We start from the raw sequence: 15,555 nt of genomic DNA on the forward strand, positions 1-15,555 counted from the left end.
CGCCAGAGGGGTGTAGCCCACTCCCCCACCAACCCACTGGTAACAGAGTACTTCTGTAGATGGGATTCATACTGCCTCCATCTACCACAGGGGGGCTCTGTCATCTCGTCCAGCCCCGTCAGACTGACAGCTTTGGTCATGCCACGCATCCAATAGGCCCACATGTGCTCCTCTACCGGGGGTCGTCCTCTGAGTGCAGCAACCCGGGAGGCTCCTTCAGATAGGCCACAACACAGGATCCCCTCCATCTGCCCAATGGGGGGGGGGTCAAGCAAGCCCAAAGCGAGCCGCAACTGGCACCACAACTTCTGACCCCTTCGTACACCAGCAGATGCAGTCAGATGACCCCGGTGCCAGTGATAAACAGGATTAAGATGAGCTAGCTCTGGGAGCTCAGATGGTGTCCGCCATTGTGGTCGGGCTCTCTAGTGCCATCTTATTTGAAATGATTTTGTGAGCAGCCCCAGTTTGAGATGGAATACTGTGTAGAAATCTGCATGGATGGTGCACCTTCAATGTGTGGAGATAGATCAGGGTTGAAGGCCAAAGTGTACATGTTGCATGGATGCACTGCATGATTCACAGTGAATTACTGCCTGCTCGAATATGAACAATGAACTTGCATATGTTCTCAATTCAGCTGTAAAAATGGTTAATGCCATCAACACACAGCCAACAAGAGCATGTCTCTTTCTGTGTGCAGAAATGGGGGTAGAACATGATGGTTGGCTCTTTCACACAGAAGTCAGATGGCTGTCCTGGGGAAGAGTGCTGCAACGTGTGTTCGAACTCTGAAACAAAGTGCAGCAATTCCTTTTGGATGTGGACGCTGGAAAAGCAAAACAACTGTGTGATCCCTGCTGGCTTTTGCACTTGGCATTCTGTGGGGTGAAATACAGCCCCTGAAGGCCAGAAATAAAGTGACCAGAGTGATTGTGGAATCCTATTGAAGTCTAAAGCCTGCACAGAAATGGTGATGTAAGACATGAGGCCTATTGAGCCAAAAACAGGCCTAAATCTCAAAAGAGAGAAAGTGGGCTTAAATCTCAAAAGTGCAAAGATATGCACAATGCATTTCAGCAAGGAAGAGAAAGACATGTGGCAGACAATGCTGTTTTACTTAATCCAAGGAAAGTCACACTTTTTACATAAAGAGACAGATAGCAGTGTGTGCATTTCCTTCAATGTAATACCAGATTGTCGTCCAGAAATCTCCAGTGAAACCAAGCTTCTTGCATTTCAAAGAAATAAAAGAACTCCCTTTTTTCCTCATCCTAAATGACAGTATGCATAGAGAAGTGCCTACTTGTGTTTAAGGTGAACAAGGTTTTCTCATATAACTGCCCTATAAATATGGACAATCCAGAAGGGATACTCATGTCTTTTGCAATTGTGAGATTAAAGAAGTACATTACACATGGATATAAGGCCCAGGTGCCTTATAAAATGTCATGTAAAATGCATTGTGTGTGGGTTAAAAGCCATTTCTTGCAGAATTCTACATGCAGCCAGTCAGTTCTTCTCAAATGAAACTTTAACCTCAAAGACCTTTCATCTGCTGGTCATTGAGAGGGCGCTCTGCTTGTCAACAATCAATGAGGTCCATTGCTTATAAATATATAGTAATACACTGCTTTGGATGGAAACCACAGTGGACATAGATAAAGCCATGCCTGTCTTTTCAGCAGACGTAACCTTGAAGTCACAACTCCCATAAATTGTGCATTAAAGCAGCAGCCAGGGCCATTACAAGGCCAGGAAGGGATAGGCTAAAATAAACATGAGCCCGAGGAAGGGATAGGCTAAAATAAACATGAGCCCGCATCTGGCTGGTCACATGCTTAGGGGGAAATGCAACTTAAGAGAACAATGGTGAGGGCCTGAGTGAGCGAGGCATGTGATGCTAGAGTTAGTTAATAGAAAAATATGTTTCTATTGCATAAAAAGGGCAGCACAAATTCAACAATGCTCATTCTAGACTTTTATCAAAGGTGACAGTAACACCCTTTGAACCATGCCAACATGATTTTTGTGTGATAAACATAACAGAAGTTATTAAGGAACATTTGATTGGGGCCTTCCCTTAATTCCGAGAGATTTGAAAGTTGGTGTTAGGTCAAAGGACAAGATTAAGATGGGATCTATGAAGTGTCATATTTTTCACTGATACGGCTCCGGAGCAAACAAAGAAAACATGTATCTCTGCATAGGAAGGGTGTGCCGACCTCAGATTAGTATCATCTGATTGGCCTTAAAATGTAGTTCTTAAAAATGTATCCACACATTTGAAGATTTGTAAAATTAGGGTGCTTGCCATGTTGATAGATTTTCAGAGTTTGAAAATGCCAAACGCAATTGTCAGTTCGGGATGACAAATCTTTCTCCTCCCACAGCTTTCCTAACTCACACCCCTCATGTCCTTGTCCTATTAGCACACATGTTGGAGGTGGGTAGAGAAAACCAACCAATCCAACCAATGCGGGAATCATGACAACTTGTGATGTCATTTGCCCTATAAGTAAACCAGTTTGCATCAGAACTGGGCTTTTTCCACTTATTCCGGGAGGTAACCTGCTGCTGAATCTTGCGAGAAACACCCAAGCAGAGAGGCCCCAAATCTTGCATTGCAGACAGGGCCCAGGAGACATAGAAACTGAATGGGACCATTTGGAGGAGCCAGAGGGGACTATCCTTGACTGACAGCCTTGCTGTCCCAGAGGTGTCCAGCTGTTCCCTGATACCCATTACAATGCCTCTCCTGCAAGCAAAACTGTGCCAAAGCCGTAGACTGTGTAGCCCTGCATTCTTCTCAAGTATTGTTCTAGTATTTCCCCATAGCAAAATATCCTGTTTGTCTGTCTAGATCCTTAGCATATTTAATTAAAGTAAATCAATTAATTCCCCAATAGAAATCATGGGATGTGTTTTGTTAGCATTCAGAACTAACAAGCTCCTCCCAGTGTGAGTCGGTATAGACTTAAAGATGTGCCAAAAGAATTAATTCCAAAACCCTGTTTCCAAGTGAGTGTGCAGGGTGCAAAACGAAATTCCCCATTGATCCCTTTCATTTTAAAACAGAAGTATGAAGCCATGTATTTCCTTTGCATGTGTGGTGGAAACAAAAAATTGCCCCTTTGTTCCATTGTGCCCTGACCCAAACCACAAAGCCCTACCTGTTCTTGTTAGGTGTGGCAAAACAAATGTTCCCATTGCTTTTCTTTCCCTCATATTGCATCTGTGGCAATAAGTGAAAAACGATGTTTCCCCTTGAATCCCTTTTCTAAAGAGTGCATTTCTATCAGAACCCAAAACGATTTTCTCTGTATGTTCCCACTCTCTGCCACTGGCTTTCAAATCAGAGGGGTAAAGTCTAATTGATGTTTGGAGGGTGGGGGCTGCTGGGAGAAAAAATATAATCAAATCAGCAATCACTGTGTGCTTTGAATTGTTTTTTTTCTGTATTGGTGGGTGATTTGAAAAGAAAGCTACTAGAAATTGTGACTGAATATCTTAGTATTCTCTCTGGGTTGGTTTCATTACGGAAGTCATGTTTGTTCTTGTGTTGCCACAGCATTGATTGGTGGCTGATGTTAGTCTGTTTGTTAAATTTGGTTTAAATATATATATATATATATATATATATATATATATATATTTATTTTATTTAGGTTAATCAACAAGATTTTTATAAAATAGAATATTAGTCATATCAGTCCAGTTGAGACTGTGTGTCACTGTCATGTTTGTGCATGACCTTAAAGGCAGCTCACAGCTCTTCATGGGGTTGCGGCTTGGATGGAAACATATATTCTTACTACACACTGGCCTGGTTCCTAGTCCATTGTGGCACCAGGTTTTGGTCGGGGTTGGGTAAGAGATGGGTTGGAGGCCTTACCAAATTGAACCTGAATCAAAATAATCGTGATTTGTTGTGTGCTACCTTGATTGGGGGGAAAGGAACTCCCTGAGTTGAGTGTGACCTCGTAATAAACCGCAACAATACCTTGTTGATATTTTCGACAAGCTAAATACCTTCAATATGTCTTTACAAGCAGCCAATTGCAATTCATTTAGAACAAATATAAATGATTTTGCCTTGAAGAGGAAGATAGACCTCTGGAAGAGTTCAATTAAAACTAACATAGTAGTTCAGTTCCCATTGCTTACAAAAGCAATTGACGAAATTGAGTATAACCTGCTGCATGTCCTGGCACCAATCACAAGTCAGCTAACAACATTAAGGGCCACCTTCAAAAAATACTTCCCTGAAGAAATTGCTTGCATCAATGATTGGGTAATGCAGCCTTTTGTGGCAGAGGAATTTGTGCATCTTGCAGTTGAAAGACAGGAGGAGCTGAATGAGCTTCAGTTTGACAGTATCCTGCAATGAAAATTTAGGAGCATTGCAGTGGGTGACTTTTGGCTAAAGGTAAGCCTGGTCTTTGTTACATTGGCATAGTCTGCTATGCAATGGGCCCCATTACAAGTATGGAAGTAAGGCAACAACGGCGCCGGTATCGCTACCGGTACCGTTGCTACCGTACTGCCATACTAGGCATTCTATTCACAGGGGCCCTTGCAGCCACCAGGTCTGACCTGGCGGCCGTACCGGCACCTGCAAGCAGAACATGATGGTAGCACGGCATCGTTATTAACAGTACCGTTGCTACTGTAGAGGAGGTCCCAGACATGGCCTGCACCCCTTCTCCTCATTTCGAGGTACCAGGAGCGTATTCGCCAAGGTATGTGACGTATGAGGAGCAAATGAACCAACAAAGAGCTGCACTGGGACTCTGGCCAGTATACATCAGAAGATCCATACCTGTTGAAGCGCCCATAACCAGACAACCCTGGGCAGCACGGTACCCTATCAGACAGCCGTACCAGCCGCTGATATGAGACAAAGAGTATGTACAGACGGTCCATGAAGAGACCCAAAGAGCCCTAATGGAAGGCCAGTGGAAATGACTGAAGGGCCTGAACAGATTTGGGAATGAACAAAAGCAGCTATCGAAGCTAGCACGCCAGTGCGAGTAATTACGAAAATAAATGTAATGGACACAGAGAAGAGACGATGTTAAAACGTGAAGAAACGTTGCTACGAGACAAGATGGAAGCAACCGACCTGTTAAGCGTGTGTAAATAGGCTAGGAACGCAAGAAGCTAAAGATTTCGATACTGCTTGCAATGCTTAGTAGAAGATAGAGCGGCAAGTATATATCTACCTCAATAAGGCAGAAATGTACCCAGGCTGCGAGAGGCCTGACAGGCCAAGTTTCGGAACCCAGACAAAGGCAAGAGAAGGAGCGGAATCGAAACTCAACAAAGAGTGGCTCATGCCTAGGAAATCGAGGTCAACCAGAGAAAGGGAGGAGAGCGTCAGCTAACGAGACTCAAACTTCAGAGCATACCAGCCTGCCCCATGAAGGTCAAGATAAGGGGAGCCCATGCAGGGGGCGAGGCTGAAACAGAATTAAATGCACTAAAAGCAGGAAACTGAAGCAGATTCATGGTGAACTAACACGTGACCAGCCAGGCGCAAAGAAGTACCACCGCCTGCCTGATATCATCCAGGAAACAAGGATGCCATAACTTTTCCTGATAAGAGACTACAGTTTTGAGGCCAGACCGAGCCAACTAATTGACACATAGCCCTAAGATACTGATTGATGGAAGGGAGGAATGGTGAAACTTGGGACACCAGGCACATGGGTGTCCATTCTGCATGCCTGTAATTAAAATGGGGATTTATGTCTAGGAGTGTAACCTGCCCAATAACAATGGACCAAGTTATCTAGAGTCCTATAGATAGTACAACCAATAAGACATCGTACTTGTAGTGACGTCATTCACGTGTGGTGTAGTGGGATGGGCGTAGACGCCCACCCGATAAGAGTTATCCAATACGCATGCCTGATTATCATATACAAATATAGCACCTATACTTAAGTTACCTTTCCTAACCAATTATATTGCATGTCGAGTTTTTGTAAAGTTAGACATCAATGATGACGAATATTGCCTATAAGAATTGCTGTTCAACTGAAGTTCGGGGAAGTCGGAGCGAGACAGGTGATCGCAATGCTGCTGATTTCCATTTGTTTCTGTTTGATGTACTTGTCATTAAACGGACTTCCCTTTGCCAACTTACTCATTATTGAGTCATGTTGGAGTAAGTGAATCCTGCACCCCCTGTCCTCAGATGGTGCAGCTATCTTGTCTTACAAGTTCTAGAGGGTGAGCGTTGACCTATGGGCCCGTCAGTGAATTCCTCTCCTCCTGAACACAACCACCCTCCTCATTCCCATTGAACCCCCCGTGAAAGGGCAATTACCCAGTCCAGCTGGGCCAGAATAGTCTGGTAATTGCCCATTCGCAGGTGCCGGACCCGGATGCGAGTTTGGAGGTAGCCTTGCCAGTAAAACCGGCAAGGCTACCTCCAACCTCGTAATGAGGCCCAATCTCTCTTACCCTTTGGGTCTTCCTACTTGTGTGAAATAGGGGTTTCAGCATTGGCTTTACTAAAATCTAAATACCGCACAAGACTGGAAGTGCAGGACAACCTCAGAATGGCTGTCTTAAAAATAAAGCCACAAATTGACTCACTTTTTGCAGAGAAACAGGCCCACCCTTCCTATTAGTACCGTTTGCTCAGTAAAATCAAATTGCCTTCTGTTGAATATACTAATAGGAATGTATTTTAGAAAATAAAAGCCCTACTGGAGAATGTTGTGTGTACTTGCACGGTTTCTGTGTTTGGATTAGAACTGATTGTCCTCCTTCCTTGGAATGTCTCCCCATCAACATATCCGGGTTTGGTGCACTATATAAATCATGCCAATCCCTTCAATATTATGGCACCTGGCACTCGGCAGCCAAAGTCTATATATATTAAAAAAGAAACTAGTACAGACACAGAGGGGTGGGGCAGAGGGTCCCAGACAATTTTGTTTTGGACAGGGGCACTTTGGTATAACAAGTTTGAAGACCACTGGCTTAGAAGCAAAGCTCTAGCCCCTTCTCAGTGGTGCTTTTCTAAAAGCTTTGTGCAGCTCACCAATGACTGGTGCATCATGTAAGCCTCGACATCTAATCCAGGCTCGTAGTTCGCTCTTCTGTACAACAATACATGATGCTAAAAACCGCCCCTTAGTCCTCAGCTGCTTAAACCACATTGCCCCTCCACCAGTGGAATAGCAAACAGGCAGCGCTGTAATTCCATCACTTTCACGTGTGACATTTCCGGCCATTTTCTAGCTTTCTGAATGTCGGTCGATAGTCCTCAGGGGCCGCATTATGCATCTTAAGTAGTGTATTTCTCAACAACATTGAATCTACGCTCCTTCCAATCAAGGAGGCTGACAGCCTCTCCCCTCCGCTGCTTCCAGCAGCATGCCTCAATGTCATGAGCAGGGGTTAAGATGGCCGCTGCCACAGCGAGGAAAAGAACCAAAGCACTGCCCAGAGCTCACAGCCAGGCCTCCTGCTTTTTGTTGCTGCCAGGAGCCACAAAAGCGATCCCGGATTATTGTCTAGTGCGCATACGCAAAGAGGTGTCTTTGTATGATAGTTATGTTGCATGCTGCTTATTTTTTGGGTCTGGAACGTTTGCACACGTCGATTTTAGCCTGGATGGGAAAATATATTGAAATGCAATGGAGGTTCCGGAGAGTGTGACCCGAACAGCAGATCAGAACTGAGTCTAGGTAACTTCCTGAAATAGGATTCCAAAGTTAAGGACATTTAACTGGACTATGAAACCGCCTTTGCCAAATGTTTGGTGAGCCTGAGACACTTTAGCTTTAGAGAGGGACAAAGGTAATAAAATTGATTGAAAGGAGGAAACAATTTGTTGCTGAGGAAAATTGGCATGAAAGTAGATTGGTCACACCCTGGTACTGTTATGGATAGTGATGATGAAAGCCTTTTTGTAATATAAGCCACTAATGTCAACCATCTGCAAACTAAGGTATCATCAACAGAATATGTAAAAGTATGCCCAGAGTCCCTGGCTTTGTAGAGATATCTACTAAAGTTCCCCGATAATATCAGAAGAATAGATTTTGGACAGGTCATTTCTGGCCGCACCCTAATCCACAAAGGTCCCCTTTGATGCACTCATGCAGATGTCTTGCTTACCCTTTTGTGCATTCGCTCAAAACATTGGGCATTTCTGTGCAGGGATAGGCGCAAATCATGACAGGGCCCATTTCCAGTGCATTTATATGGATATCCTACTTTTCCCAAAGCATTTTCTTGAGCATCTGCTTGAAATACGCTCCCGATACTAATGTACGGAAGGGGATGAACAGTACATCTTTGTGCAACTGTCCAGCCGTTCCTGAAATGCGCGGGTCACCTTTGAGAATAAAATGACCTCCGCATTTTTAGAATTAGCGCAAATAAAGTGAGCGTGTTCTGTGAGCTCCTTTCATTTGTGCTGCATTTTGAGAATCTGCCCCTTTTTGTTAATGTGTTTTCAATAGGTTGGAAATGAGTAAAGTTACAGCACCCGATTCATGGAAATATTTGCGTGTAAAACAGTGATTTGCTCTCCATTTTGCACGCAAATTCCCATTTGTCAAACAGGGATTGGCGGGCAGAATGGCACGCAAATCCCTGTTTTACACGCAAAAATTTCCATGAATCAGGCCCACAGGAGCTAGAGACAGAACTCTGAGTCACCTAAGGAAATGGAGGTTATGTAGATAAGGAAATCTGATTGAAACCCAATCATTTATTGCGATATTCTCGATAACATGTGTGTGTGTATTATTCATGTATGTTTCCAAGAAATGTGCATTTTTTAACACTGAATTCTTCTGGGAAAGAATTTAAATGTGAAATAAGTATCGATAATTTTAAGTGCTCTGGAATTTTGCTACCAAATAGCAATTTTATTGAACTGGAAAGATTTAAGAATTTTGTAAACAATTGATGTTCATTTTTACATTTCATAGATTTACAACTTCCTTGATACTTGTGACAAAATGTTAAAAAAATGTGTATGGTTTACCTAAATCTAAAAACACACTAGAAGAGCAAATTTGTTTTAAAAAGTTGTATTTGTTTAAATAATTAGCACACAATTTATATGTGGTGATGATGGGCTCTTTATAAAAGGGTTTTACCATAACATAACATGCTGTTTCAGCATGTACCACCCACGCTAGCGCCTCATTTGTATACATTGGCCAAAATGCTCCAAAGAAACGTTTTCAGGATTATTCAGGTAAGTCTGGGAGTTAGTATTGTGAGGTGTACTCAAAGGCCCAAAACCGACAGAACTGAACGGCCCACTTGAAAACAATGACCTGCCAGCCTTCATAAAAGAACCCTCATGATGAAAATGGGCCTATTTATGCAGACTATGTTGGTGTCTTTCTGCAGTTGAGATCCAGAGAAAGCTAAAACAAAAATGTAATCTAAGTGCAGATTGGGAAAGCCATCACATTGCTGGCTGAGACATAAATGCAATATTGTTCACTTAAACCGTCAACCATCAAAACGTGGTGCACTGTGACAATTCGGACCCACTTTTCAGCAGAAAAATAAACAGCATATAATTAAAAGTGTATTTTATTAATAACTGAAAGAAAAACAGCCCTGTACTTTCAGCGCAAAAGCAAAGTGGACAAAATATACAGACACTGGGGTGGATGCGCTCCAAATAAAGTTTATTTTTTGTGGAAATGAAGCAGTTTTTTGAGATCGAGTTCCAACGCGGCAAAACACATTCATAAAACTTCGTAAAGGAGAAATCCAGGAACTGGTGAATGAAAAAAACTGCTTCAATAAAGTAGCAAAAGACAAATTGAGTTAAGGAAAACTCTCTATATGTAATCATTGATAAAAATTAGATTTTGGAGGATGAATCAGCAAACACCTTTTTTGACAACCATTGAAAATATCAAAATATTGTCTTTATACCCTCCTGAGGAACCAATGTCACAAATGGGGAAACACGTGTCATGGGTCAATTTGCTCTCCAGTGATGACTGAAAACAAAAAATGCTAATTTGATTCAAACCTAAAGAAATTTCCACAAAAAATAAACTTTATTTGGAGCGCTTCCACCCTAGTATCTGTATATTTTTTTCACTTTTGTATCCAGCTCGGTGCAGCCTCAGAGCCTACAAACACAATTGGATGCTGCCCCTATATTAAAAATTACAAACAAAACAAATTGTAAAAATAATCAAACTTGCCATCGGTTGTTACCAAAAGGCTGCTAACTTCAATTAATCAAAAGCAAAGTGAACCCTGATCAGTAAATCACACTGCATGTCAAAGAATCAAGGCTGATTTTAGAAAATGCAATATCTGAGTTCCTTTCAGCCACGGACAAATGGTGCCTCTCTGGGCAAAATTCACAAAGGATTCCCCCACTGAAAGCCTGGCTTGCATCTCAACTGTTGGCATGCATGAAGGGTGTTGAAAACCACATTTCCCTAGACCTGCTGTCTCTTGAAGGTAGTTCTGTGCAGGCCAAATGTTCTAGCTGGTGCGTGACTGGAATAGGGGGAATGTGTGAAAACAGGGGCTACAATCAAGGCTGAACACTGAATTCAAACAACGAAGAGACTAATAATTAAAAACAAACTCTGGTCACAGGCTGTCTAAGTGTGGCAAGTGGCCTGGAGGAAGGGAAGCTCATATTAGCACACATTAATATTCCCCCTTAGCTTAAATGGACTGTCACAATGTTTGCATTTTCCCAAAAACCACAAGTCACGCTGATTACATGTATGTTTCATTTTCTAGAAAATTTCCAGGTGATTTTGTTGAAATAAAATTCATCTACCTGTGACTTAGGGAATTGTAATGACCAGCTACATGGTGTTCCTGTGTGCTCTGAACATGTTCCGAATTTCAGAGTTGGTGAACTGGGGGAGGGTAATATTAGGAATGTGGGGAGTAAGTGGCATATGCATAACTACTATGCTTTTTGTAAAAATGGCAGACAATTGCCAAACGTCCGTGCAACATGGTGCAGATCCGGCTGTCATTTTATTTAATTCCCCATGATTAGCTGAATTGGAAAATATTTACATTACGGCAGTTAATAGTAAAGCACCACGCTTTTGCCACATACCTAATTTTTGCCAAATTGATGAAAGAACAGGGGGCCTCACAGAGCCTCCCCCAACAACATGATGCTCTGGTTACTACAGGAGACTGCAGCCATCTTTTTGCAGATGGTAGCTCCGCTGGTGCTCGATGCTCGTGGGCCACTATTGTTTTCTCATTATCAGCGCTCACTGCCACATTTCCTACTGATCTTCCCCTATCTTGTGATCAGTGTGAGTGTGCTTCGGGGGCATTTCTTTTTCCATGATTGGCCATACTTTATTTTCTGAAATCATCTCTCCAATATGGCCGCCAGAAGTCTGACCCCTGAGCCCTACCTGAAGCAGCCTGATGCTGTTGTGTGATTGGCCTGTGCTCCATCTAACTGGCCAATCCTGAAGCCGGCAGGTGAACGCCAGCCCCCTCACCAAGGCGCCACTCCTAGGCTCCTGTGCTTTATCCCTTACTTCTGCCTTGACTCTCCACTGAAGCCAGACGATGAAAGAACTGCAGGCCTCACAGAGCTTCCCACAACACCACATGGCTCTGGTTACGACGGGGGTTTGCAGCCATCTTTCTGGAGCAGGTAGGTCTCGCTGGAGCTCACTGCTCGTGGGCTCTTTTGTGTTCTCATTATCAGCGCTCACTGCCATATGTCCTACTGATCTTCCCCCATCTTGTGATCACTGTGAGTGTGCTTCAGGGAATTTCTTTTTCCATGATTGGCCATACTTTATTTTCTGAAATCATCTCTCAAATATAGCCGCCAGAAGTCTGACCTCCTGAGCCCTACCTGAAGCAGCCTGATGCTGCTGTGTGATTGGCCTGTGCTCTATCTAACTGGCCAATCCTGAAGCCGACAGGTGAAGGCCAGCCTCCATCACCAAGCCCCACTCCTAAGGCTCCTGTCTGGGCATGGGCAGGGCAAGCCCCTCCACCCCAGCCTTCGTGCTCCACAAATCATTTGGTGACCGCTTAATACTCCCTTCTGCTGTATGAACTTGGCCTCTGGTCCTCCTCTTACCCTAATGGGTCATGTGAGTGCTGGCTGAACTTTCTACTGCCTCCTCCTCTTACACCTGAGCCTTTAACTGGTGGCTTTTGCACTCTGTGAATTTACCTTGTCTTCCTACTCTACTGCTCTCACTGCACTTGGGTTCTTTTTTATCGTTTTCTGTGAGTTTACCTTTTACATCACTGCATCCATTTTGCATTGCAGTGTGTCTGTTTAAATTCAAATCTAGGTGGTTTGTGCCTTTTACATCACTGAACACTTTTTGCATTGCATTGTGTCTGTTTAATTTTCGAATCTAGGTGGTGTGTGCCTTTTTGCATCACTATCACTACCAGAAACACTGTCAGGCACGTATGATGGACTTATTTCCTTGTTCGTCTTACGCTACCCTCCCTCTCCCCTCTCTTCTTTTTTTATGTATAGCTCTTGCATTGTTGAAAAGACTGTCAGGCATATACAATAATTTGTCATATGTTGTAATCAGTTTGTATTCCTCTTTGTTCTTTGTTATACCTCCAAATACATAGTAGATGCCCATTCTGAATGTTCCAATGCCTATTAAGTATATCAATTTCTGTTTTGCTAACCTACTCCCTCCCTGCGTTGGAGCACTTTTAAACGCTTGTTAAGTGTATAAGGGCTGGGGCGTGGCCTGGCAGCCATGGACTAGGCTGCTCTTCATGTGTGCTCCTGTGATCCGTCAACTGATCCGGCAATGCGCACGTATTTTGCACTGGAATCTCAACTAAGGAACAACATCACGGCAATGCGAACATATGGGGACTCCAGCGCTAGCATCTGCATGCGAATCGAGTAGGCAGAACAGAAGTTATGGACTTTAAACGATTGCGCTGGGAAAACGAAACCAACGGCAAAATGGCGGCGGTCCCCGGACAAAGGAACTTCTGAGGTGAGGACCGCGATCGCATACAAGCCCAAGAAGACGGAGGATCCTGCACCCCTCGCGCGTGATGATTGCAGCCTCAGCATGGAACATCGGGAGTAGAGACGGAGGCGGCGCGGTCCGATGAAGCAAAGACGTTCGTGCTGGAGGGATCGTAGCTGAGGAAAGTGGCCCCGGGAGCGCGTGAGACGGCGGATGCGACGAACCTTGGCGGGGTGTGGAGGTGGTGGCGCGGCGGGGGCCAGGAGATCCGAAGCTGATGCGGAGGACCATCTGTGAGCCGGGACGAATCCGCAGCGGCGTGCGGGTTGGTGGAGAAGATCCCAAAGCACAACGAACAACGGATGCGCGCGGTAATACGGCGGACATCTCAGATGTAAACACAACGCATCTGCAACGAACGGCCCATGAGAGGGAGAGAGACATGAACCCACGCAAGTGCTGGTGGGGCCTGATAACAAAATAATTTAAAATGAAAAAGGGGGGAAATAAATAAATAAATCAAACGACTACTGCAGGTGGCCTCAGCACCTAAATTCCTGGACCCCGTGGCCATGAGCACCTCCACAAGAAACGGGGCGCGGGTCCAGTCCCGGGGACCCCTAAGGCCTTGGGCCTGAACATTGCAGTGGCAGTCTGGGAGGCCATATCAATCGCTTCTTGAGGAAAAGAGCGCCAGAGCGCAGATCACGGGTGAGTGCAATTCGAAAGAAGGAGGGAAAGTGCAGCTGAGCCCTGACAGACTCGGAAAACAACAGAGGGCCTGCTGCATGAGGCTGTACCTCCCACATTAATAAGAGGTAGCGGACGGTGGTACTGGCGGCATGCAGGCCAGTTACCCCCTGCAACAGAGGTGAGGAACATTGAACTGCCCAGATTGGGTGCCAGCCAATTGCGAGGTAGGGGCGGCCCCGTGGAGCTCCGCTGGGGCAATAGAGGGTCAAGCTGCCAATATACAAAGATAGACAAGGACCCCGCCACACTGTATCAGCGGCAGGAGGGCGGTACACTGGCTTGGCCTCCCGCAGTGCACAAGCTGACCAGGATACAGAACGGGTGGATCTGAAACGAAAAGGCGCCCAGTCTGAGCGGTGGGTGGGAATGTGTGGGTTTGTTGGCTGCGGCAAGCTGATCCAGATATGCAAAGGAGGAGGCCATATGAGCTTCTGGAGCGCTGATGCCTCCGGGCCTGGGTAAGGCCTGAGATATTGAAACTAGGTGTGTGTCCCCCCCACTGGTGGAGCACAAGAGGTGGGCTGAACCACAAGATTTGGCTGCAGCGTCATGTCTAACAAACCTTCAAGACCAAAAGTGAAGCAACCTACGCTGGACGAATTTGCCAAGACACCGCCGGACCCGGAAAGCGCCAGGAGCAAAGACAAGCCCCTCGCAGGCGGCATGGCCGCCGCGGGTACGAATCGGGAGGTCCTGGCTGCGATTGCAGACTTGAAAGCAGACTTGAAAGCGACCTGGGAGGCCAAGCTCGAAATAGTGGTGTCGGAACTGAAGACAGCGTTAGACCTCAAGGTCGGTGAAGTGCAGGAAGAAATGAATCTACTCCGACAGGACGTAAGGTCCCTGGCGGAGCGCACAGAGAGCCTTGAGAAGGAAGCGAGCTCGAACACAGCGGATTGTGCCTCACACAAGTCGGAACTGCATGCCTTGATACAAAAAGTAGGCAACCTGGAGAGTAGGGCGGAGGAAGCGGAAGGACGCGCCCGAAGGAACAACATCTGCATTGTGGGCTTGCCAGAGGGAACGGAGGGCCACAACCCCACGGAGTTTGTCGAAAGCATGTTGCTGCAGGAGATACCTGGAGGAGCCCTGTCTCAAGGATTCGCGGTGGAACGAGCGCATAGGGCTCTAACGAGGAGGCCGCCGCCAGGCAATCCACCTAGGCCAGTTATTGCCAAGATCCTTAACTACCGGGACCAAGAGAGGATACTGGAACACTTCCGCAAAGGTGGAACAATTAAGCGGGGGGAGGCAATCATAACGGCCTACCCAGACTATACTCTGATGGTGCAGCGGAGTCGAATGAACTTCGGGGCTGTTAAAAGGAGACTGAGGGAAGCAGGCCATAAGTATATGCTACTTTACCTGGCGAAATTGAAAGTTTTTCACAGAAACAAGACTTTGTTTTTTGACACTCCAGAGGATGCCATGGGATGGCTCGACATGCAGGGTTCCCCCCAGGAGCCTGACATCGAGACGAGAGAAGAAGACGGACGAGATAAGTAATGAGTAATGAGAACACTGGGAGAGGGAGTGGTTTAAGACTATGAGACTTGACTATAGTCACTGATTTGACCTGCCAGTAGATGAGGCCAGATTACGATAGATAAGGTATGGTGTGCACTGAGATTGGTGCTTTACTAAGGAGCCTTGCAGGGCTAGTCTTAATACCCCCATTTAGTATTAATAGTTAAGTGGCCATTAGGGCGACTTCACCCTACTGAGCCCTGAGTATATTAGACAGGGCTAGATGTGGGGGTGCCTGAGATCCAGGGATGGAGCTGGGCAACAGTTGGGAAGGGTGTTGTTGGGGAAGGGATGGGAGGGGGGA

This window comes from Ambystoma mexicanum, chromosome 3q, assembly GCF_040938575.1.
Source record: "Ambystoma mexicanum isolate Mex_15411 chromosome 3q, UKY_AmexF1_1, whole genome shotgun sequence".
Lineage (NCBI taxonomy): Eukaryota > Metazoa > Chordata > Amphibia > Caudata > Ambystomatidae > Ambystoma > Ambystoma mexicanum.